This window comes from Pinus tabuliformis, chromosome 6 (genome assembly GCF_031772625.1).
Source record: "Pinus tabuliformis cultivar Carrire ecotype Pingquan chromosome 6, CPIR1, whole genome shotgun sequence".
Classification (NCBI taxonomy): domain Eukaryota; kingdom Viridiplantae; phylum Streptophyta; class Pinopsida; order Pinales; family Pinaceae; genus Pinus; species Pinus tabuliformis.
The window spans coordinates 794,289,748-794,317,350 of NC_142292.1; the positions used below are offsets into that span (position 1 = coordinate 794,289,748).

The window sequence follows — 27,603 nt, forward strand, 5'->3', positions numbered from 1 at the left end:
ATTCGAAGTTTCGTATATTTCATGTTTGGATTCTAATTTTAATGTACCATTCTAAACACATTTATTTCATTTTACCTTGATGTATTTTTTTCACATTTATTTCATTTTACATTGATGTATTTTTTTCTCTTGGTTCATAAAGTTTTACTTTTTTAAGGATCACCACTTTTCCATGAGAGCCAATGATTCCTTACTAAATGAGATACTTACCATCAACATTTCATGATTTTTGAATATAACTTCACCTCGTAAAGGTTTTTTCTCAAAGGATCTCTACATTTCTTTGAGTTAGTGGTCATATCACAACTTGACAGAGAAATAAAACCACTACCCCATGTGTTACAGAATGACTAATGATTTTTAAATCAAGCCAACAAATTGCATCTCTCTAAAATATGTAAATGTGTTTACTATTGTGCATAACATGCAATATCCAAACATTCAGATTGAGCATGGGTGGAAGTTTTGAATCTTCTCATAATTGAAATGTCGTGAAAATTCATAATCCAAACCAACAACTGGGAAGAGAATCACAATAAAACAATTATATGCAGAGATACATTCATATAATTTAGAAATGTCAAATTCATTTTTCCAACAAAGAACATATCTAAATATCTATCGTCCAAGTATTGCCATCATCTATGCCATATATATATATATATATATATATATATATATATATATATATATATATATATATATACTTTAAATCGATTATATAACTGTTGCTTATGGCTCCAATACTTCGAAGTGAGAAGACATGAAAAACATCGGAAGAACTTGGGAGCACAATAATAGAGCTTAGTGGGAATCTTTTAAGGGGTTGAGTTAATATTTTTATTCCCCGCAGTTGTAGTTAGTAGTTATTGTAGTTAGTAGTTATTGTGGTCATTGTTAGTGTGAGGCTTGGTAGTAAATTTTCCCGGTGGCCTCCCAAGTCTTTGTATTCTCCATCAAACTCTTTGTGAAAACATGTACATACGCTCCTTGTGCCAATGAGTGAGCTTAGTTATGAACAATTTCTTGCTATAATTTTGTGTTCATTTGTTTTTTCACTGCTCTTAGGCTACAAAGGTAGGTACATATTAAGTACTAGTTAGTAATTCAAAAATTGATTCAATGACTCTCGTTCTTATTTATTTTATCGAATATCACTTCATTTTAATTCATTCGATAAAGTGTAAAGGTAGTAAACAATCATTGACTTAATCCATAGTGCTTAATATTTAGCACGAACAAAAGACTACAAACTTGTCATTCAAACTAGACGCTAATAATCTAATAGCTAACATTAGATGTTGTTTGGCCCTCCTCCTCATAGACTTCCCATCAATAGAATTCACAATGGCATTTTTAATGAGCACATGAAAGGAACTCAACATCCCTCCCCCAACTGGGCATCAATTCACCACACCAGTATAACTTTTTATAGTAAACTTCCTATGTTTAAGGAAAAATTCAAGTGAAAATAAAATATTATAACATAATAAGTGTTGGATGGGGAAATATATAATAAATAATGAAATTAATATAAATATAAATTTAATATAATTTTGAATTAGATAATAATCTATATGATTTGGATTAATGGTAAGTAATATTTTGTTCAGATAAACACTCCTTACACTAAATTGACACTTTAAATTCCCTAAAAATTATTTTAACCCAAAAATGCCTTCAAATAAAATAAAATGTTAATTAAAATTTGTAGGCATCTGTCTACAATATAAATTACTAATTAGTATAGATGAATAAGTGTACGACCACTGTCTGACTTTCCATATACATTGCCATTTTTTAACACTCTTTTCACAGCAAATCGCTTTGTGGATTAAGTTCTTTATTTAAAGTATAATCTCCACAAATCAGGATCATCTCGTCTAGTGGTCCATCCATGTGAAAACGAGGATCATCTCGTGTAGTGGTTCATCCATGTGAAAACGAGTAAGGAAAACTAAGATTACCAAAGAAGAGGAAAGGTTGCACAGACCAACATACTCTCTCACAACTAATGGAACACCAATCCTTTATAACTTTGTCATGAAGATATCATACCATATCATGCTATTTTGAGAATACTTGAGAACTAGTGTGCAGTCTTAGCAAGACAATCTATAGAGGACATTGTAGTATAGGTACTTATGGCATCATGCGAAATTTGACATAGAAAAATATCAATTCTTTCTACCAGTCCAATCTCCCGTCACGAATGTTTTGGTTTTTTATTGAAATGAATGCATTGGTTTTAGTGTAATTGTGTTTTGGTTTTTTATTGAAATGAATGCATTGGTTTTAGTGTAATTGTTGGTTTCTAATCTTGTTTTGTTGCTTGGATTAGATGGATTGATTTCATCACAAATTAACATTTCTAATCTTACTTGATATATTGCACTACATGCATTGATTAGAGTGAGATGTTGAGTGTTAATCCTATTTCATTGGTTGCATTAGATGCTTTGATTTTACTGTAGATGTTGATTTCTAAACCTATTTTATTGGTTGCATCAGATGCATTGATTTTGATGTAGATGCTAATTTCTAATCCTATTTGATTTCTTGCATTAGGCTCATTGATGAACATAGATGTTGGTTTCTAATCCTATTGGATTTCTTGCACTAGATGCATTGTTTTCAGTCTGGATGTTGGTTTATTTATGATGTATATTAATTTCAAAGAAATTGTGTTGATTTTAGTGTAGATGTTAGTTTATTTATGATGTATATTAATTTCAAAGAAATTGTATTAATAATACGTGTTTATTTTAGGTTAATCACAAAGAAATTATAGATGATGTGTATTGCATTATGCGTTACAACAACTCAACCATAAATGAAATATTTGAAATTTCATTTTAAGTAAAATGTTTACTTACCTAAAATGTTTGCTTCTTGAGACTATAAACTATTTGTAGTTGACTATATTCTTATTATTCGTGTTTCCATCATTCAGCATTGTTAGCCACTTTGCATTGAAACCAGGTAATGCAAAGCAACTAGAAATGAATTTTACTTGGGGTTTAACATGGTCACAATGAATGACTTTGGAGAAAGCTACCATTAGTTTTGTTACTATATTCTTATTATTCGTGTTTCCATCATTCAGCATTGTTAGCCACTTTGCATTTAAACCAGGTAATCCAAAGCAACTAGAATGAATTTTACTTGGGGTTTAACATAGTCACAATGAATGACTTTGGAGAAAGCTACCATTAGTTTTGTTACTATATTCTTATTATTCGTGTTTCCATCATTCAACATTGTTAGCCACTTTGCATTTAGACCAGGTAATCCAGTGATGATAAGAAAGAGAAACTCATAGAGATATATTTGAAAATTTAATAAACGGGGTAAAAGTAAGGGTTTCAACTGACAAAGTTGAAGTTAGTTCCATTAATGAGGTCGAGCCAATAAATTCATTGGTGGGTTTTAGTTTTAATTAACATTTTAAAATTGTTTTAGGGTGGGTTTTAATTAGTTATTGATAAAAATAGAAGGGTCAAAAACACTAGATTAAAGTAGCACAATACACAGTAGGTTGTATATAAAAGACCACGGATTAATCACTGTACGCAACATGTTATAACCAAAAACCTCAGATTGAACCAATATACAGTGAGTCATACCCAAAAGTGAAAAAACCCACTGGTTAAACCAAGAAAGAACACAATACAAAGTATGTTATGTCCAAAAAATCCCATGGGTTAAACTAATAAAGAAGAGTTTATATGGGAAAACCACACACTAAATTAATACACGACAGGGATTAAAACTAGAAACAAAGCTATGAGAAGTCATTCAAAAATCTAGTGATGATTGAATGAAGCAATGACAGAAAAATTAAATCTAGTAAAAATTATTTATTTGGGAGGCCGATTGGAGCAGTAAAGGAAAAATTAAATATAATAGAAATGATTGAGGAGGTAGCAGAGCCTTAAATTCAATAAAAATGGTTAAGCACCATGTTTAAAGTAATCCAAAGGAGAGATAGATATAGGGCCATCTCTATAAACCTAAAATTGGGATTCGATTTCACGTGTTCAGCCAGGCAATTGGGATCAGCGAGGTAGGCTTTGAACAACAGCAATGTCAACCACCTCTTTCATTCATTTCCCCGCAATGTCAGCACTTCATTCATTCCAATAATTTAAAATACAACAAACAAAAATACAAGGTTATGAAATAGAATTAGTTCTCACACTAGAGCAGAGATGAACATAATAAACACGGAAATGAAATTAAATAGAATTGGATTTTGTCCATACCATTTCATTTCTAAAAGATAATTGATCTCTATGGTTACGCTGGAGTAGGTTAGTAGGCCATGCTAGTGTAGGATATGTTAGCTTATACTAGGTAAGGCTAGGCTAGAGTAGGTTAGGCTATGTCATGCCAGGCTACGTGAGAGTAAGTCGTGCTAGGAGAGTGTACCTAAGGCTAGGCTAGGCTAGACTAGGTCAGAGTAATCTAGGCTAGAGTAGGCTAGGTTAGTCAAGAGTAGGCTAGGCTAGAGTAAGTTAGGCTAGGATAGAGTAAGTTAAGCTAGACTAGACTTCTTTAAGCTAGGCTAGAGTAGGAGTAGGTTAGGCTAGGTTAGGCTAGGTTAAGCTAGATTTGTTTAGTCTATGCTAGAGTAGGTTAGGTTAGGCTAGGCTAGAGTAGGTTATTCTAGAATAGAGTAGGTTAGGCTAGAGTAGGCTAGGTTAGGCTAGGCTACAATAGAGTAGGCTAGGATAGAGTAGGCTAGGGTTTAGGGTTTATAGCACTTTAGTAAATGGTTTTAGTAAACACTTAAATAAAAGTTACAAAACACTTTTTAAAATGTTATAGAATCCTTAGGTTTTAGGGTTTGGGGTTTAGGGCTTAGGGATTAGGTTTTGGAGTTTAGGTTTTAGGGTTTATAAGACCTTAGTAAATGATTTTAGGGTTTATCCTTTAGGCTTTAAGCATTAGGATATAGGGTTTTGGGTTTGGTGTTTAGGGTTTAGGTTTTATAACACTTTAGTAAATTCTTTTAATAAACACTTGAATAAAAGTTACAGAATGCTTTCTAAAATGTTATAAGATTCTTAGTGTTTAGGGTTTACCATTTAGGGTTTACGGTTTGGGATTTAGGGTTTCAGGTTTAGGGTTTAGGTTTTAGAGTTTATGGTTTAGGGTTTATGGTTTATGACTTATAACACTAAAGTTACAAAACTCTTTTTAAAATATTAGAAAAAAAAATAGCATTTAGGGCTTAGGGTTTAGAGTTTATGGTTTAGGGTTTAGGATTTATAACACTTTAGTAAACTCTTTTAATAAACACTTAAATAAAAGTTTAAAATTCTTTTTAAAATGTTTTAAAATGATTAGGGTTTAGGTTTTAGGGTTTGGGGGTTTACGGTTTAGGGTTTCGAGTTTATGGTTTAAGGTTTATAACACTTTAGTAAATGCTTTTAATAAACACTTAAATAAAATTTACAAAACACTTTTTAAAATGTTATAGAATTCTTAGGGTTTAGGTTTTAGGGTGTGTAACACTTGAGTAAATATTTTAATAAACACCTAAATAAAATTTACAAAACAATTTTAAAATATTATAAAATACATAGGGTTTAGGTTTTAGGGTTTTCGGTGTAGGTGTTTGGGGCTTAGGGTTTAGCTTTTATAACACTTTACTACATTATTTTAATAAACACTTCAATAAAAGCTACAAAATGATTTTTAAAATGTTATAAGATGGTTAAGGCCTAGGGTATACGGTATAGGGTTTGGGGTTTATGGTTCAGGGCTTAGGTTTTAGGGTTTACAAAAATTTAGGAAATTATGTTAATAAAAAGTTAAATAAAATTTACAAAACACTGTTCAAAATGCTATAAAATACTTAGGGTTTTGGGTTTTGGGTTCAGGTTCTAGGGTTTATGATTTAGGGTTTATAACACTTTTGAAAATTCTTTTAATAAACACTTAAATGAAAGTTACAAAGTTCTTTTTAAAATGTTATTAAATGATTAGTATTTAGGGTTTGGGGTTTGGGGTTTGTGGTTTAGGGTTTAGGATTCATGTTTTAGGATTTAGGGTTTATAAGGATTTAGTAAATTCTTTTAATAAAAACTTAAATAAAAGTTAAAAAACTATTTTTAAACTTTCTTCAACAACTCTTTCCCCTTCTTATAGCCTACAAAAACTACTCCCCTCCAGTTCTCCAGCTCTAAGAATGAGCACTCCTCTTAGAATATGGACGAGGTGCAACATGGAGCTAAAATTCAAAAATATAAGATCCAATAAAAGCGATAAGTAGAAGGGAGGTTGACTCCTCGACCTCATGCCCATAGTTACCATCAACCTTCACCAAGAAAGCTAATATATAGTCCAGCATCCTACACCTCTATTTAATGCCAACTGGATGGCTACACGTGTCTTCATGTCGAAGACCAACCATAGAGTTTCCATTTAATATTCATCACGTGGGAAGCGTGGCGGGCTCATCCCTCCTCATCACCCTCTTTGATATTGTGCATGAACCCATCACAGAATATCTAAATTTAATTAATACAACTAGTCAATTAAGACTCCTAGATGAATAGTTTACACTATTGCAACCATAATAGTTCTATATTTTGATTTACTAGGTTTGTTTGGTCATTTTTGTAGAGGAGGCACCAAGTGTCAATTTCCCTCCATGTCTGTGATCAGATGCCTATATATATTATCAAACTTTTCTTCCATTAAACTAACAAACCCTTCCATTTCCAAGTGCTTCACTTCTAAGGAACACATATTATTTTTTGTTGCCTTGCTGATTTTTCTCAAATAACAAATTTAGACCACCATCTCTACGTTGTGTCTTGTGGTGTCTTGTCTATTCTTTTTATTCCATTTGTAGGTTCTTCTCCCACATTTAATGCTAGTGAAACCAATGTAAGGTCCCTATTGTCACCTCTCATTAGTTTCTTGCAAGTCTCTTATCATTCTACTGCCTGCATATGCTATATAATCTCTACACAATTGTACATTACACAATGTTGGTTTCCACATCTATCCATGGAAATATCTTGATGCAAGTTCACTTTCACATTCGATCATATTCAAACCTCTCTTTGATGTCTAGGTTCACCCAAACTTGAACCAATGTGAAGGTATACAAACTTGAAAGAGAAAGGAAAGGGACAACAAAGGTGAAAAAATCTCACACTAAATCTAGATTCCTTATATCCAATACCTAAATAACTCATCCATCATGGCCTTGGTGTATGAAAATTAGAATGAATATTGCAAACATTTAAGGGTGTACTCTAATAGATGTTTTGGCCCCTTTATAGGAATATTTCATTGTAACTTTTTCCCTAAATGGAGTAGGTGTTAAATCTATTTTTGCATTCAAAAATGCATTTTAAACAAGAGGAAATCATAATCTCACCTAGAAGTTTATTTTCGAATTTTAGTAAAATAGGCCAAAATTCTTATGCTTTGGTAGATTTAGGTACCTATCTTTCGTGGGATGGGCGTAAATCCACTTGTCAATTATTATAAGGGCACAATAATTACTCATAATTTCAAGGAAGAGACATCATGATAAGTGCCTCTGGTATTTTATATTTATCGAATTTTCCTTCGTGTGTTATCTTAGGTTGTGCAAACAATCTACCAACACCTTATGTGTCCCTAAGACATTAAAAATGGGAGGTGAATTGAAATTGTGCTATCAAATCCATGAATATTTGAATTATTATTTTTGAATTCCACTTTGGGAGTAGAGGGTAAGAAGATATATCAACTAATCATGAACACTCTGCAACAACTAGTATATGATGCCATATTTTAATAGTTATACAAATATGACTCATTTTTGGGTATTCAAAGGAAGTTAAAGGGAAACAATTTTTTTTTCTTGAAATTTTGGAAGAATGATTTGTCATTCATGGAATTTCATATGTCAAATGTTGCAATCAAACAATTTGTTTGTAATAGGGGTATTCTTGGAAGCTAGATTTACTTTTACATTAAAAGCAATACCTTCACCAAGTCAAATTTACATTCTCTCTGGAAATTATTTTACCAATAGGAAACTAAAGATCTTCAGTTCCACAGATGATCAGCTGATCACAATTTTTCTCAAAAGTGAAAGCGTCCAGAAAGTCTTAAATGTAGCATAAAGTTGAAGTGCTTGTTGTTCTCAATCCAATGACATTCGTTTTACCTCGGTCTGACACCATATGCTCAAGTTATTATGTGCTCATTGTTTGGACCAAGAATTAAAAACTCTAGTAGGTTTGTTGACTAGTTAGTTGACTAGGTTGATCATACAGTGAGTCGGCAGAGTGACTATGTAAGGTACGAGCCAATGACAACTTTCTAAGTGTCATCCTCTGGTTCGTCTATTTTTGGCACATTTGATTGGTTCGTGCTAGTTTTATGTGGACCAATAATTGGGTGTCGTGTGGCCCAGTCATGGGTTACCACATGGCACCCTAGGGTCAATTAAAATTTTGGTATGGGTCTCATCAAGGTCTAAGGGATTTGAACCCCTGACCCCCCGCTCCATAATGGAGCACTTTACCAACATTCCACATGGTAGTTCTTACATAGCATAGACCGAACTATTATTTAGAGTTTAAGTTTAGAGCTTTGGGAGGGAGGGGTTGGGCTACCAGCCCCGACCCTTGGTCATGTTCGGTGCCATATGCCTATGAAAAAATGGTGGAGAGGGGCGTGGGTTGTTTAGACTGACCCTGGTCACGACACTAAGCACACGACCTCGACATTCAGCAAAAGGTGCGAAGGTGGAGGAACGCTCGGTAATAGCCTGAGGTCTTGGGTATATTCTCCCCAAAGAGACCATTTTGAATGCACTTGTAGAGGCACTAAGGTAAGGAGGCTAGACCCACATCCTATGCATCATGCACGTGATCTTGGCATCAACATTTAAGGGCCTAGTGCGAAGAGCATGCGGTTAGCCTCACCCTGAGACTTGTGGCGCCCACATGACCACGTGCCCATGTTTTAAGGGCTTGTGTGATGGGGGAAGGCATTAAGATTCAGCCCACAACCCTATTAGGACTATGTGACCACATTTTTCAAACTTAAGGGTTTTTTATTTTTTCCTTTATTTTTTAATTTTAAATATTTTCTTTTAACTTTTATTAATTTTTTTTTCTTGTTTTCTCTAAGTTCTATTTGTATTTATATTTTTAATAATTCCTAATATTTTTTATATTCTTTAATAATAATTCATTATTTCTTGTTTTTCATTGTTATTTTATTTTTTAGAATCAACTTTATTTTGTCTCTCTAACATTCATTTTAAATATAATAATATTTATTTTATTTACTATTGTCATTTAGTCGTTGCATCCCTAGTATATTTATTAGCCTTATTCAAGTTATCCATTTATGTCCTCATGTTCAAAACACATACATACATTTGATATGTGATTTTCTCCTGAAAATATTTGTATAAATCATGAATCACAAAAGGGTACATTCTGATTGTTTGATATGTTTTCATATTTCATTCATAAAATTTATTAATTCCCAATCTAATAAATATATTTAAATATTTGGACAATAAGTATTGATTATAAAAATCTTATTTACAGTAAGAATGTTAAACTCTAATTAAAAAAAATAATTTAAGCACAAGGAAACATCTTTTACTTGTTTGTTAAGTAAAAAAAATTTATACTTTATATTTATCTTTTAACATTAAATATAATTGTATTTTATATAATAATTTCAAATTAATAATTTATTCACATTTATAAAATACTTTTAAAAAATAAATATTAAATATTAATAAAATTAATTTATTTTATATTTTTTTAGTAATTATAAATATTTTTTAATAAGTAAATTAAAATATTTTTCAAATAATTAATTTTTAGACTTAAATTTTAACCATCAAAATATTTATTAAAAATTAGGAGTGAGCCTAAAAGAATATATCAAATAATCATGAAAACTTTGTGACAACTAATATATGATGTAGTAATATAAAATTTCTACAAATATGGCCTTTTTGGGTATTCAAAAAATAGAAGGGGAAACCAATTTTTTCCTTGAAATGTAAGAATAATCATTTGTGATTCATGAATTTGGATGCATCTAGTTTCTCAATAGAGAATTTCCGTTGTAGCACAGATATTATTGGAAGCTATATTTATTTTTACAATAAAAACAATAGCTTCATACAGTCTAATTTACATTTTTGGTAGAAACTATTTGACCAATGGAAAACTAAAAATTCTCAATGCTTTACAATGTTTAACAATGTTTTTATATGATTGACCTTTATTTCTTGTGTGCTCTAAATACAATCATACACCACTAACATTTCACAATTATTATTGGTAATGCTTGCTAACCAAAGTATTATATTTATCAAAGCCTTCTTTTAAATTAAACTCTAACCTCCATTGATTCGCTAAGATTTTTCTTCTTTTTTTGATATTATAAATATTACAATAAATTTAATACTTTGGTTTATATCATATTTAATTATAAGGACATTTAAATAGTATTTAATATGTTTTCATTTTTTTATTCATAAAAATTATTAATTCTCAATCTAAGAAACAACTTTAATTATTTAGCAAATAAGTATTAATTATGAAAATATTTTGTACTGTTAAAATGTTAAATTCTAATTAAAAACATTTTAAACCACAAAGAAGCATCTTTTACTCATGGATGCTCATTAAGTGTTTTTATATCTTGTATTTATCTTTTTTTTTTCTCAATCTATCTACTTCTATTATTATACAAAAAGGAGCAAAAAGTTAGAGCAAGGCCTTGGCCTTGAAAATCTTGCCAAGAAGTTGGCAATTTGCACAAATGTTCATATTCTCAGTTCTTAGTGGACCGCCATCTAAAATTTGGCCTCTTATAAGACCTGAAACATTGTTGAACCTAGACAATATAACACTCGAAACGTTGTTGAACATAGACAAAGTAACACGATGCACAAACGACACAAAGACATGCAGAGACCTGACACTCGCATAATTCAAGACACAAAACAGAGTAGTGTTCCTACTTCTGAAGCTGTCGAGAGCAGAAAACCGGACAAGGTCAATCATCGTCAGTGGTATAGGGTTCCTCAACGACCCTGCAGCCAAACTGTAATGAGTCATCCGAGTCGGAATGAAGAATCATGGAGCCTATTGATTCTCTCTGAGCTGGCTCGCTTGGACCTGCAGAGACAGCTTGATTCGCCATAGAGGAGCTTCCTGTTACTCGACGCTGACTGTCAATTGGAGGCACCCTCCTCTGATCAACCGGAACTTCAGGAAGTGCTTCTCCTTGGCCTCTGAGATCTTCGCATTTTTCAATCGTAACGGAGATGATAAAGGTGGAATTAGCAAGAGTACAGGGGATACGATAGCGAACTATGGGGTGGGCCGCGTGCTCGCAATCATCCCTCCTACCACGCCCGCATCCTCTGCCTCGACCAGATCTGGTAGCAGGGGGACTGTTGCGCCGTGGTTCCAACACTTCCGTGAAAGAGTGTGTCAAAGGGGTTGACCGCTGAGAGATGGCACATCCTCTGGAGCCTCCTCGCCTGCTTAACATCCTGAGCCATTCTTGTGGCATTGCAACCGAACTCCAACTCAGTCGCAGGCCCTTGGAACCCAATTCAGATTGAGACCGAACTCCCTCTAAGTCGCAGGCCCCTGGAACCTGAGCTCGACGTTTGAATAACGTGCTTGAACCTTGAAAGGGGTCGAACTCAGACACGATTGTGGAGTAGCTAAGAATGACACAGACCACAGTGATCCATGAAGCAGCAGAAATGAGTGATGGAGCCGCGGGAATGTGGCATATGTGGTGCACCATTGCACAGTTCACCATGAGGCGGGTGGAGGAGTTAAGAGCCCGCATTAATAACCTTGTGTGAGGCCAGCTCGCTTTTCCTACGCTGAACCCAGTGGCATGCTTGGGCGGACACCTGCCCATGTGACACACCACCTGCCAGCCTTCAATGCCTTCAAACACCCGCATCCGGGATATCTTGTATTTATCTTTAAATGTTAAATATGATTATATTTTATTTAATAATTTGTGGAATAGAAATTATATATATATATATATATATATATATATATATATATATATATATATATATATATATATATATATAAATATATATATATATATATATATATATATAATTAATTTAATATTAATTTATTAAAAAAATGAAATATTAACACATAAATAAATATTTAATATATATATATATATATATATATATATATATATATATATATATAATAATTTTAATAACCAAATTCAAATATTTTTCAAATAACTATGTTTTTGGACCTAAAATTTAACTATAAATTTTTTTATCATATAATTAAAATTGTAAATTCTATATAATTTCCTAAGTTTAAAAGTAAATTATTTGTTTAATATCAATTAATTTAAATTATATTTATCATAATAAAGAAATACTAAATGTTATAATAATGTAAAATTATTTTAGAAATAATTATTCTTAGTTTATTATGAAATTTTGGTAAAATAGACCGAAATGGAAAAATGGGTTTGCTTTGGTAGGTTTAAATACCTATGTTTTCTGGAATGGATGTAAATCTATTTGTTAGTTATTATAAGGGTACATTAATTACTCATTAGTTTGAAGGGATGGGGATCACTATAGGTGTCTCTCCCATTTTATATTTATCGAATTTTAATTCCACATCTTTCCTGGAATGGGTGTAAATCAACTTTTGAGTTATTATAGGGTAAACTAATTACTCATTAATTTGAAGGGATGGGCATCACTATATGTGACTCTGCCATTTTATATTTATTGAATTTTCCTTCATGCGTTCTCCGTAATTGGCCAAACAATCCACCAACACCTTATGTGTCCTTAAAACATGAAATAATAGAGGTATATTCCAATTGTGCTACCAAATCCATGAATATTTGAATTATTATTTATGAATTCAAATTTGGGAGTGATTGTAAGAAGATATATCAAATAACTATGAATGCTCTCCAACAGCGAGTATAAAAGTTCTACAATTATGACATTTTTGGGTATTCAAAATAATGGAAAGGGAAACAAAAAAAATAATTGCTTAAAATGTAGGAAGAAGGATTTGTGATTCATGGAGTTGCATACATCAAATGTTGCAATTGAACAATTTGGTTGTAGTAGGGGTATTCTTGGAGAGTAGATTTTTTTTACAATAAAAAAAACACCTTCACCAAGTCAAATTTACATTATTGGCAAAAATTATTTGACCAATTGAAAACTAAAGACCTTCACTTCCATATAAAGTTTAACCATGTCTTCAAGTGATTGATCTTTATTTTTTGCAAACTTCTAATATCATGATACACCATTAATTACATTTCACATTATTATTGGCATTACTTGCTAACCAATGCATAGTATTTATTAAAGTCTTCTTTGAAATTAAACTAAATCTTCTGTACATTTGCTACCCTTTATCTTTTTTTTTTTTTTAATTATTATTATTATTATAACTATCAAAATAAATTTAATACTTTAGCTTTTAAAATATTCAATTATGAACATATTTGAAATAATCATTAATATGTTTTTATATTTCATTTAGAAAATATATACATTCCCAATGTAACAAACATCTTTAATTATTTAGGCAATAATTATTAATTATAAAAATCTTATTTACTGACACAATGATAAATTATAATTATTTTTTTATTCAATTATGAACATATTTTAAATAATATTTAATACGTTTTCATATTTAATTTATAAAATATATGCATTGCCAATGCAACAAATATCTTTAATTATTTAAACAATAATTATTAATTATAAAAATCTTATTTATAGTCATAATGATAAATTCTAATTATTTTTTTTCCTAAACCACAAAGCAATGTCTATTTATGTTGACCCATTAAATATTTGTATACATTATATTTATCCTGTAACAATAAATGTGATTATATTTTATTTCATAATTTAAGAAATATAAATATGAAATTAATAATTTATTTACATTTATAAAATTATTTTAAAAAATATTGAATATTAAAAAATAAATTTGTTTTCAATTCCTTTTATAATTAGAAATATTTAAATAATTAAATTAAAATAATTTTGAAATAACTAAATTTTTAACTTAATTTCTATGCATCAAAATTTTTATCACGTAATTGAAATAATAATTTCTATTTTAATTCCTTTATTTTAAAAAGTGATTTAAAAATTAAAAATAAAATATCAACTAAGTAAAAACATAATTAAACCAATGATATAATTATTAAATAATATAATAATATAAAATTATTTATTGTTATAACACCATAATTAAATACTATAAAGGATTTGAAAAATAATCATTGTTATTTTATTTTCTTGGAAACTTTTTCCAGAAAAGCATGACCGTTACACCTCTTTTCTAAATAATTATTGTTGTTTTATTTTCTTGGAACTTTCTCCAGAAAAGCATGACCGTTCCACCCTTTTTCTAAATCTGACGGGAGATATGACCGTTCCACTCCTTTCTTTTGCCCAATATTTGATATGGAATTTGGGGATGCTCTGTTGTATGCAATTTGACACTCTGGGATGCTCTGTTGTATGCAATTTGACACCCTGCCATGCTCGGTTGGATTTTCTTCGAACACTCGGAATGCATGCTCAGTACGATTTTCTCAATTTGTCGTTGTTTTTCCCTATAGAAAACTCTTTCCAGTTATATTTGAGGATCGTTTGCTGGATTTTGAAGACGAAATGCATGCTCTGTTGGGTTTTAAGGGTTGCTGTGTTGCATTTTCTTCCATATCAAACTGGTGTTCTTCTGTTGGATTTTCTTCTATATCAAACTAAAGGTATGAAAATTCCTTCCAGTTATCTTATCATCGTTCTTCCTTTGATCATTGTCTGATAACATCTTAAATTCCAATTTAGCTCTCTTTTCCTTGCCTACCATATTTAATTTCTTCGAAGAATAACATGTAATTTCGATATATACTGGACATTGTCGGATAGCATATTAAATTCTAGTTTAGCTCTCTTTTCCTTGCCTACCATATTTAATTTCTTCGAAGAATAACATGTAATTTAGATATATACTGGACATTGAGGTTCAGTTCGAGTGCATGTTTTGGCAAATCATTTAGGGACCACTTGAACAGATAGACATTCATAGCGATGTGTAATCTTTGCGAGATTTTATAATAGGCTGAAGTGCAAATTTAAAGGCAGTGAAAATTTTCAGAGAGATTTGTTGGACTCACCCTATTACCCAAATTTGTAGTTAATAATTAGAACTATCCCCAATACCTTTACTGTTTTAACCACAGCTTCACCAATGTCCAGGTGACTATCAAATGGCTGGTGCTAATCTATATGAATTTTCCCCACAGCTTCACCAACGTCCAGGTGCCTATCAAATGGCTGGTGCTAATATATTTGAAATAGACTGTGAGAGTTTCCGTTGACTTATTCTTTTCGGACATACTTGCAGCCGATGGTATTTTCTGCCAAGAATTTCTCTAGCCTGACTTAATTTAGTACAAAACATTTCATTAGTACGATATTTGGGATTTTAGTATGATATTTGTCTTCCTTATTCTCATTAAACTGAAAGACTGAATCTAAGTATAAATAGATCGTAAACTTTGATAGGAATCACGAGCTGATAATTATAGAAAGATTATAGTCAGTGATGAGTCGAATCTTGGTATGACACGCTCAGAGAAAGGTGACCTACCCAACTATGTTTGGAGATTAGGAATATAGTGAGGCAGTTAGCTACAGAGAAAAGCCACGAGATATGAGTGAACTAGTTTAACAGAGAGAGAGTTGCAGAGAAAAGCCGCCCGATATGTTTATCTTTCTCGTTGAAACAGTCATTACTTATTGCACTGCGTTGCAAGCGTTCAACGATTTGATGTTTCACAATGATCCAACAAGCGATTGGTGTGCCATCTCAATATCTGTTGCTGTTTTCATCGCTGGGCTTCAACTCGACTTAGTTTCCATGAATTGGCCTTTTTTGAAATGATTTTGAATTATGTTTTTTTTATGTTTAGATTAACTCCCTTTCTCAAATTTATTTTGAATTAAGCTTTTGGCTTTTCCATTTTACAGATATATTTTTCATTTAATATATATTCCTTCCCAAGTGAATTTAGATATTAGATATTAGTAATTAATTTCGGCAAAATCAATATTTTGTCGACGCGTTTCGAACCAACCAGTGTGGTTCATCGTCAGGACAAGTTGAAGATCTAACATTAGCTCGATTAAATAGAGTTGCAGAGACTCCAAAGCTATAAGGTAACGGCTAATTTGACTTAATGAACCTGGTCAAACTACTCAAATATTTAATTAATGTTTAAAAAAATAGATAAAATAGGTAAATAAGGAGTTTATTTGTTAATTTAAGGATAATATTAATATTTTAATTATAATGGTCATTATCTAATATATATTCAATGATTTAATATTATTCAATTATTATTTAATTAAATTCGATATATTAATAATTATTTCGAATATTAGAGGATCTATTAATATAATGGTCCTTATAATATGTTTTTAATTGATTTATTATTATTTAATATATTACTAACTAATTATTATTAATAATTTAATAATACTAATAAAATATATATATATATAATTGAATTATTTGTTAGTTTAATATTATTTCAATATCATGGTATTTTATAGTATATATTAAATGATTTACTATTATTATTGCTATCTAATTATTGTGTATTAATTCACTACCATTTTTTATATAATTTAGTTACATTGGATAATTATGTAATAATTTCTTAAGGTCCATTGTAAGTTAGTTATTTATTATTCAAATATAATAGTATTAAACTTATAATATATGCTTATCGAATAATCAATAACTCCTAAATTAACAAATTGTTAAAACTTATTCTTCCTAGAGTTTTGTTATCCTAGGAAATGCCAATTAAGGGTAAGTCCAAGTTATTCATAATAGTATTATTCTTTAATGTCAACTAATCCATATCAGTTCAATAATTCAAAATATTAGGTAACTTAGCCTTAGGTAAATTATTACTATAGGGTTGATGATTATTCTTAAGAATATAACTAAAATCATTGGTCAATCATAACTTATCCTAAAATCTAAGGTAAGGTTCTATTAATAGTCGATATTTATTCAAATATTATTTATCTAAAAGAGATTAAAGTCAATTCGGCTATAGGTCACAATTTATAGGATTGGTCGTATTAGACAATAGTTAAAGGGGCTCAATTAATCAAGAATCAATTATCAAGGTATAATTACTAAATTTAGAAAATGCCTAATATCATAAAAGGTTAAGGTTAATACACTATAAGGAGATTGATTACACTATCAAAACTAGAATAATCAGTCACTCTATTTAATCGAGCTAAGCCTTTAGATCTTACTTGTCCTGACGATGAGGTTGGTTAGAAAGCGTCAAAAGTCTGGTTAGTGATTTTGCCGAAGATTATCTAGTTATGGATCACAGAAGCTAAATTCTTAATAGATATTAGTAATTTTAATTTATTTTAAATAGCTATATTTTCTTTAGGTATTTATGATTTAGTTTATTAATATTATTTAATTAAATTTATCTTATAAAATTTTAAAATTACATAAGTTATTAGTTACACTTTATATTATAGTTTTTAGAGTGTTGATATGTTTAGTTAAAGATTAAGCTAGAGTGTGCTAGATAGAATAAAGTAGACTAAGCTACATAAGAATCAATAGGCTAGGCTAGTTTAGATCAGACTATGGCAAGCTAGAGTGAGTTAGAGTAGGCTAGGCTAGAATAGGCTAAGCTATGCCAAACTAGAGTAGACTAGGCTAGAATAGCTAAGCTATGCTAAACTAGAGTAGACTAGGCTAGGCTAGAGTAGATTAGGCTACTATAGGCTAGGTTAGGCTACAATAATCTAGGGAGGTTATGCTAGAGTAGGTTAGGTTCGAGAAGGTAGGGATAGGCTAAGCTAGGGTAGAGTAGGGAGGGATAAGCTAGGCTAGGCTACGGTAGTTTAGGTTATGTTAGACTAGGTTTAGGCTAAGCTAGGTTACGCTAGGCTAGGTTAGAGTAAGTTAGGTTAGGTAGAGTAGTTAGGTTAGGTTAGGCTAGAGTAGTTAGAGTGGGCTAGGCTAGAGTAGGCTATGTTAGGTTAGGCTAGGGTAGGCTAAGGTAGGAAAGAATAGAGTAGGTTAGGATAAGGTAGGTAGGCTAGTGTAGGGTAAGGTAGGCTAGGTTCTAGGTTAGAGTAGGTTAGGTTAGGCTAGTTTAGGCTAGGTTAGGTTAGAGTAGGTTAGACTAGGCTCGAGTACACTTGACTAGAGTAGGTTAGAGTAGGCTAGGCTGGGGCACGTTAGTTATGTTAGACTATGTTTAGGCTAGGCTAGGTTAGGCTAGGCCAGGTTAGAGTAGTTAGGCTAGGGTAGAGTACGTTATGCTAGGATAAGCTAGACTAGGTTAGAGTAGACTAGGCTAGAGTAGGCTATGTTAGGTTAGACTATGTTAGGCTAGGCTAGAGTAGATTAGGCTATTTCATGCTAGGCTATGTGCGAATAGGTCATGCTAGGAGATAGTAGCTTCAGCTAGGCTACGGAAGAGTAGGTCAGATAGTAGGCTAGCCTATGCAAGAGTAAGCTAGGCTAGAGTAGGCTAGTGTAGGCAATGATCGGGTAAGCTAGGCTAGGTTAGTGTAGAGGAAGTTAGACTAGGTTACACTGGAGTAGGTTAGAGTAGGCCACACTAGTGTAGGACATGTTAGATTAGACTAGGTAAGGCTAGGCTAGAGTAGGTTAAGCTATGTCACGTTAGGCTACATGAGAGTAGGTCATGCTAGGAGAGTGTAGCTAAGGCTAGGCTAGGCCAGTGTAGGATTAGAGTAATCTAGGCTAGAGTAGGCTAGGTTAGTCAAGAGTAGGCTAGGCTAGAGTAAGTTAGCTAGGATAGAGTAGGTTAAGCTAGGCTAGACTTCTTTAGGCTAGGCTAGAGTAGGTTAGGCTAGGCTAGGCTAGGTTAAGCTAGATTAGGTTAGTCTAGGCTAGAGTAGGTTAGGTTAGGCTAGGCAAGAGTAGGCTAGGCTAGAAGTAGGCTAGAGTAGGAAATGATAGGCTAGGCTAGGCTAGGGTAGTGTAGAGGAAGCTAGGCTAGGTTACGTTGGAGTAGGTTGGAGTAGGCCACACTAGTGTAGGACATGTTAGGTTAGACTAGGTAAGGCTAGGCTAGAGTAGGTTAGGCTATGTCACGCTAGGCTACGTGAGAGTAGGTCATGCTAGGAGAGTGTAGCTAAGGCTAGGCTAATCTAGAGTAGGTCAGACTAATCTAGGCTAGAGTAGGCTAGGTTAGTCAAGAGTAGGATGGGCTAGAGTAAGTTAGGCTAGGATAGAGTAGGTTAAGCTAGGCTAGACTTCCTTAGGCTAGGCTAGAGTAGGTTAGGCTAGGCTAGGCTAGGTTAAGCTAGATTAGATTAGTCTAGGCTAGAGTAGGTTAGGTTAGGCTAGGCTAGAGTAGGTTAGGCTAGAATAGAGTAGGTTAGGCTAGAGTAGGCTAGGTTAGGTTAGGCTACAATAGAGTAGGCTAGGATAGAGTAGCATAGGGTAGTATAGGATAGAGTAGGCCAGGCTAGAGTAGCCAGGCTAGAGTAGGTTGGGCTAGAGTAGGCTAGGCTCGCCTAGAGTAGCCTAGAATATGCTAGGCTATAGTAGGTTAGGCTATTGTAGGCTACAATAGTCTAGGCTAGAGTAGGTTAGGCTAGAGTAGGCTAGGCTATAGAGTAGGTTAGGCTAGACTAGAGTAGGTTAGGCTAGAGTAGGCTAGCTTAGGCTAGGCTAGAATAGAGTAGGCTGGGATAGAGTAGGCTAGGGTAGTATATGATAGGGTAGGCCAGTCTAGAGTAGGCTAGGCTAGAGTAGGCTAGGCTAGACTACAGTAGCCTAGAATATGCTAGGCTAGAGTAGGTTAGGTTTTTGTAGGTTACACTAATCTAGGGTAGAGTAGGCTACAATATCCTAGGCTAAAGTAGCCTAGAGTAGGCTATGCTATAATAGGCTAGAGAAGACTAGGCTAGGCTACACTAGTCTAGGTTACACTAGGATAGGCTAGTTTAAGCCAAAGTAGGCTATGGTTGGCTAAGGTAGGCTAGAATACAGTAGTTTTGGCTAGGCTAGGATAAGCCAAGATAGGCTAGGCTAGGCTAGGGTAGAGTATGTCAGGGTAGGCTAGGCTAGAGTAGGTTAGGCTACACCACACTAGGCTAGGGAAGAGTAGGTTAAGTTACGCTAGGCTAGGCTAGGCACGAGTAGGTTAGGATAGGCTAGAGTAGGTTAGGTTAGGATAGGCTAGGGTAGGCGAGATTAGGTCATGCTAGGCGAGAGTAGGTTAGGCTAGGTTAGGCTAGAGTAGGCTAGGTTAGAGTAGGTGATAGTATTCTAGGCTGGAGGGCTCAGCTAGGGAAGAGTAGGCTAGGCTAAGGTAGGATAGGCTAGAGCAAGTTAGGTTAGGCTTTAGTAAGTTAGGCCAAGCCAGGCCAGGCTACTGTAAGTTAGGCTTGGTTAGGCTAGGCTAGATTAGCTTAGTCTAGGCTAGAGTAGGTTAGTGCTAGAGTAGGTAGGGCAAGGCTAGGCTAGAGTAGGTTAGGGAAAAGTAGGTTAGGTTATGTTACATTAGCATAGGATAGAGTAGGTTAGGCTAGAGTCTGCTACGGTAAGCTAGGCTAGGCTATGCTAGAGTAAGTTGGGCTAGGTTAGGCTAGAGTAGGCTAGGCTAGGCTAGGTTAGGCTATGCTAAAGTAGAATGGATTAGTGCAGACTATAGTAGCCAATGATAGGGTAGAGTATGCTAGGTTTGCCAAGGCTAGAAAAGGCTTGGTTATGCTAGAGTAGTTTTGACTAGGTTAGAGTAGGTTAGGCTAAAGTAGACAAAGGCTAGACTAGGCTAAAGTAGGCTAGCGTAGAGTAGGATAGGAAAGGTTAGGATAGAGTAGGCTAGGCTAGGCTAGTCTAGAGTAGGGTAGAGTAGGCTAGAGTAGGGTAGGTTATTGTAGGCTACAGTAGGTTAGTCTACAATAGTATAGGCTAGGCTAGAGTAGAGTAGGCTACGCTTGGGTAGAGTAGGTTAGGCAAGGCTACGCCAGAGTAGGTTATATAAGGCTCCAATAGGATAGGCTATAGTAGGTTAGGCTAGGCTAGTCTCTGCTAGAGTAGCGTAGGCTATGCTAGAGTAATCTAGGCATGGCCACTCTAGGCAATGCTAGTTAAGAGTGGGCTAGGTGAGGCTAGGCTAGGCGAGGCTAGGCTAGGCTATAGTGAGTTAGGCTATGCTATGCTAGGCTAAAGTAGGCTATGCTAGGTTAGGATATGCTACAATAGGCAAGGGTAGGCTAGACTAGGTTAGGTTGGGCTAGAGTAGGATAGGCTATAGTAGGCTAGCGTATAGTAGATTATTTTAGGCTATATTATCTTAGGCAAGGCAAGGTTGGGCTAGAGTAGGTCAGACTTGGCTAGGCTAGGCCATAGTAGGTTAGGATATGCTAGAGTAGGTTAGTCTAGGCTAGGTTAGCCTAGAGTAGGTTAGGCTAGGGTTGGCTAGGCTAGCATAGTATAGGGTAGGGTAGGTCAGACTATGCTGGGCTAGTGTATAGTAGGCTAGGCTAAATAAGTCTTTGATAGGCTATAGCAGGCTAGGCTAAGCTAGAGTAGGCTAGGCTAGGATAGAGTAGCTTAGTTAAGGCTACGCTAGTGTAGGCCAAGCTAGGATAGAGTAGGTTACGTTAGGCCAGTCGAGGCTAGGCTATAGTAGGCAATGTTAGAGTATTATACACCACGATATGCTAGAGTAGTCTAGGCTAGACTAAAGTGGTCTAGGGTAGGCTAGAGTAAGATATGCTAGCTAGGTTAGGCTAGAGTGGACTAGGCTACAATAGTTGAGGCTACGATAGAGCACAATAGATTATGCTAGGCTAGAGTAAGTTATGTTAGGCCACAGTGGGTTAGGTTATGCTCGACTAGTGTAGATTAGGTTAAACTAGGGTGTAGCATTCTAGACTATGCTAGAGTATGTTAGGCTAAACAAGGCTAGACTAGGATATGCTAGGCTAGGTTGCAGTAGCATAGGATAGAGTAATCCAAGGTAGGGTATGGTAGGGTAGAGTAGGCTAGGATATAGGCTATAATAGGTTATGTTGACCCAAATGTGAACCAATGTGAAGGTATACAAACTTGAAAGAGAAAGGAAAGGGACAAAGGAAAAAAAATCTCACACTAAATCTAGATTACTTGTATCCAATACTTAAATAACTCCTCCATCATTATCTTGGTGTATGAAAATTAGAATGAATATTGCAAACATTTGAGGGTGTACTCTAATAGATGTTTTGGCCCCTTTCTAGGAATATTTCATTGTAACTTTTTCCCTAAATGGAGTAGGTGTTAAATCTATTTATGCATTCAAAAATGCATTTTAAATGAGAGGAAATCATAATCTCACCCAAACCTTTATTATCAAATTTTAGTAAAATAGGCCAAAATTCTTATGCTTTGGTAGATTTAAGCACCTATCTTTCATGGGATGGGTGTAAATCCACTTTTCAATTATTATAAGGGCACACTAATTACTCATAATTTGAAGGAAGTGACATCATGATAGGTGCCTCCCCCATTTTATATTTATCGAATTTTCCTTCATGTGTTATCTTAGGTTGTGCAAACAATCTACCAACACCTTACGTGTCCCTAAGACATTATAAAAGGGAGGTGAATTGAAATCATGCTATCAAATCCATGAATATTTGAATTATTATTCTTGAATTCCAATTTGGGAGTAGAGTGTAAGAAGATATATCAAATAATCATGAACACTATCCAACAACTAGTATACGATGGCATATTTTATCAGTTATACAAATATGATTGATTTTGGGTATTCAAAGGAAGTTAAAGGGAAACAATTTTCTTCAATGATTTGTCATTCATGGAATTTCATACTTCAAATGTTGCAATCGACCAATTTGTTTTTAATAGGGGTATTCATTTCACCTCAATCTAACACCATATGCTCATGTTATCATGTGCTCATTGTTTGGCCCAAGAATTAAAAATTCCAGTAGGTTCGTTGACTAGTCAGTCCATTAGGTTGATCATATAGTGAGTTAACATAGTGACTATGTAAGGTACGAGCCAATGATAGCTTGCTAAGTTTCATCCTCTGGTTCATCTATTTTTGGAACATTTGATAGGTTCGTGTTGGTTTTATGTGGACCAATAATTGGGTGTCATGTGGCCTAGTCATGGGCTGCCACATGGCACCCTAGGGATTTGAAACCCGAGCCTCCCACTCCATAATGGAGCATTTCAACAGCATGCCACATGGTAGTTCTTAACATAGCATAGATCAAACTATTATATAAAGTTTAAGTTTAGAGCTTTAGGAGGGAGGGGTTGGGCTACTAGCCCCAACCTCTGGTCATATTTGATGCCATATTCCTATGACAAAATGGTGGAGAGGGACGCAGGACGTTTAGACCAACCCCAGTCACAACACTAATCACATGACCTCAACATTTAGTAGAAGGTGTGAATGTGGAGGAGCACTCAGTAATAGCCCAAGGTCTTGGGTATATGCTCCATCAAGAGACCATTTTGAACACACTTGCGGAGGCACTAAGGCAAGAGGGCCAGACCCATGTCCTATGGATCATGCACATGATCTCGGCATCAACATTTAAGGGCCTAGTGGGATGGGTAGGTGGTTAGCTTCACCTTGAGACTCTTGACGCCGACATGACCACGTACCCATGTTTTAAGGTCTAGTTTGATGGGGGCAGGCATTAAGACTCAGCCCACGACCCTATGAGGACTATGTGACCACATTTTTCAAGCATAAGGGTTATTCATTTTTTCATTTATTTTTTAATTTTAAATATTTTCGTTTAATGTTTATGAAAAAACCTTTTTTTTGTTTCCTCTAAGTTCTATTTGTATTTATATTTTTATTAATTCCTAATAGTTTTTATATTCGTTAATAATAATTCATTTTATTTGGTTTTTTCATTATTATTTTCTTTTTTAAAATAAACTTTATTTTTTCTCTCTAACATTCATTTTAAATATAATAATATTTATTTTACTTACCATTGTGATTTAGTGGTTGCAATTCTACCATATTTATTAGCTTTCTTCAAGCTCTCTAACATTCATTTCAAATATAATAATATTTATTTTATTGACTATTGCCATTTAGTAATTGCATATCTACTATATTTATTATCATTGTTCAAGCCATCCATTCATGTCCTGATTTTCAAAACACATACATACAATCTGATATGTCATTTTCTCTGGAAAATATTTGTATAGATCATACATCACAAAAGCCTACATTCCTAGTATTTAATATGTTTTCATATTTCATTCATAAAATTTATTAATTCCCAGTCTATTAAAGATCTCTAAATATTTGGATAATAAGTATTGATTATAAAAATCTTATTTACAGTAGGAATGTTAAATTCTAATTAAAAAAAAGTAAGAAACAAGGAAACATCTTTTACTTGTTTGTTAAGTCAATTTTTTTTTACTTTATATTTATCTTTTAACATTAAATATAATTGTATTTTATATAATAATTTAGGAAATAGAAATATAATAAATGAATGTATTTGAAATAAACAAGTTATTCACATTTATAATATTTAAAAAAAAAATATTGAATATTAAGAAAAATAATTTATTTTATATTTTTTAATAACTAAATTAAAATATTTTTCAAAATAATTAATTTTTAGACTTAAAATTTAACCATCAAAACATTTATTAAAAATTAGGTGTGACTCTATAAGGATATTCAAATAATCATGAAACTTTGTGAGAAGTAATATATGATGTAGTAATATAAAATTTCTACACATATGGGCTTTTTGGGTATTCAAAATAATAGAAAGGGAAACCAATTTTTTCCAAGAAATGTAAGAATAACCATTTGTGATTCATGAATTTGGATGCATCTAGTTTTTAAATAGAGCATTTTCTTTTTAGCACAGGTATTATTGGAAGCTACATTTATTTTTATAATAAAAACAATAGCTTCATCAAGTCTAATTTAAATTTTTGGTAGAAATTATTTGACCAAGTGAAAGCTAAAAATCTTCAATGTTTAACAATGTTTTTATATGATTTACGTTTATTTCTTTTGTGATTTAAAAACAATCATACACCACTCACATCTCAAAATTATTATTGTTAATGCTTGCTAACCAAAATATTATATTTATTAATCCTTCTTTGAAACTAAACTACAACCTCCATAGATTTGCTAAGATTTTCCTTCTTTTTTCAATATTTTAACTATTACAATAAATTTGGTTTATATCATATTTAATTATAAGGACATTTTAAATAGTATTTAATAAGTTTTCATTTTTTATTCATAAAAATTATTAATTCACGTTCTAAGAAACAACTTTAATTATTTTGCCAATAAGTACTAATTATTAAAGTCTTTTGTGTTAAAATGTTAAATTCTAATTAAAATCAATTTTAAATGACAAAGAAGCATCTTTTACTCATGCATGCTCATTAAATGTTTATATATATATAGATAGTTTAATTTAATTTATAAATTTGTTTAAAAAATGAAATATTAACGAATAAAGAAATATTTAATACTACAAATATTTAATGCTATATATATATATATATATATATATATATTATATATATATATTTCAAATAACTATGTTTTCGGACTTAAACTTAACTATAGATTTTTTTATCACATGATTAAAATTATAAATTCTATATAATTTTCTAAGTTTAAAAGTAAATTAATTGTATAATATCAATTAGTCTAAATTATATTTATAATAATAAAGAATTACAAGATATTAGAATAATGTAAAATTATTTTAGAAATAATTATTGGTAGTTTATTATCAAATTTTGGTAAAACAAACCAAAATGACAAAATGTTTTTTCTTCTGTAGACTTAAGTATCTATGTTTCATGGAATGGATGTAAATCTATTTGTGAGTTATTTTAAGGGTACATTAATTATTCATTAGTTTGAAGGGATGGGGATTACCATAGGTGTCTCTCCCATTTTATATTTATCAAATTTTAATTCCTATCTTTCCTGGAATGGGTGTAAGCATCAGTATATGTGTCTCTGCCATTTTATATTTATTGAATTTTCCTTCATGGGTGCTCCCTAGTTGGCCAAACAATCCACCAACACCTTATGTGTCCTTAAAACATGAAATAACAGAGGTATATTCAAATTGTGCTACCAAATCCATGAATATTTGAATTATTATTTATGAATTCCAATTTAGGAGTGAGTGTAAGAAGATATATCAAATAACTATGGATGCTCTCCAACAACTAGTATAAAAGTTCTACAATTATGACATTTTTCGGTATTCAAAATAATGGAAAGGGACACAAAAAAAAATTGCTTAAAATGTAGGAAGAAGGATTTGTGATTCATGGAGTTGCATACATCAAATGTTGCTTGAAAATTTTGGTTGTAGTAAGGGTATTCTTGTAGAGTAGAATTTTTTTACAATAAAAACAACACCCTCACCAAGTCAAATTTACATTATTGGTAGAAATTATTTGACCAATTGAAAACTAAATACCTTCAATTCCATAAAAAATTTAACCATGTTTTTAGGTGATTGATATTTATTTTTTTCAAGCTTTTAATACCATGATACACCATTAATTGCATTTCAAAATTTTTATTCGTATTTCTTGCTAAGCATTAAAGTCTTCTTTGAAATTAAACTAAATCCTCCCTACATTTGCTACCCTTAATCGTTTTCTTTATTATTATTATTTTAGCTATCAAAATAAATTTAATACTTCAACTTTTAAAATATTCAATTATGAACATATTTGAAATAATATTTAATATGTTTTCATATTTCATTTATAAAATATATACATTCGCATTCTAACAAACATCTTTAATTATTTAGACAATAATTATTAATTATAAAAATCTTATTTATTGTCACAATGATGAATTCTAATTATTTTTTTATTCAATTATGAACATATTTTAAATAATATTTAATATGTTCACATATTTCATCTATAAAATATATGCATTATGAGTGTAACAAATATCTTTAAATATTTAAAAAATAGTTATTAATTATAAAACTTTTATTTATAGTCAGAATGATAAATTATAATTATTTAGTTTTCTAAACCACAAAGCAATGATGTCACGTACACATAAAAAAAAATTTCTTTTTATATTGATTAACTACCATATATATATTTATCAGGATTAACCTCATGGTAATAAGCATGTAAGTCTTTATATGTTACCTTTCACAAGGACTCATCCATATCCATCATACATCAACAGTTATATAATAAAGTAATGAGTTTAAGGGTTGAGTTTCAATATATATATTCGTTGGACATACCATATACAAAGGTTCTCGTAAGGAACCATAAACAAACAATATATAGCATACATGTATGACTTTCCAAAGTCTGCAACGAGTTATATTGCGCATAAATCAAAGGTCTGACAGTCTTTAAAGGCGAGTTATGGCAATTTGTTGACGTGTCTCTGTTCTAATCCCGAGATATCTGTAAAAGGGACGTT

At 32.3% G+C, this 27,603-nt stretch overlaps 1 pseudogene; it reads right to left on the reverse strand.

Moving 5' to 3' along the window:
* LOC149261185 (organic cation/carnitine transporter 4-like) overlaps window positions 1-27,603 on the reverse strand; it is a 144,639-nt pseudogene that overhangs the window by 25,677 nt on the left and 91,359 nt on the right.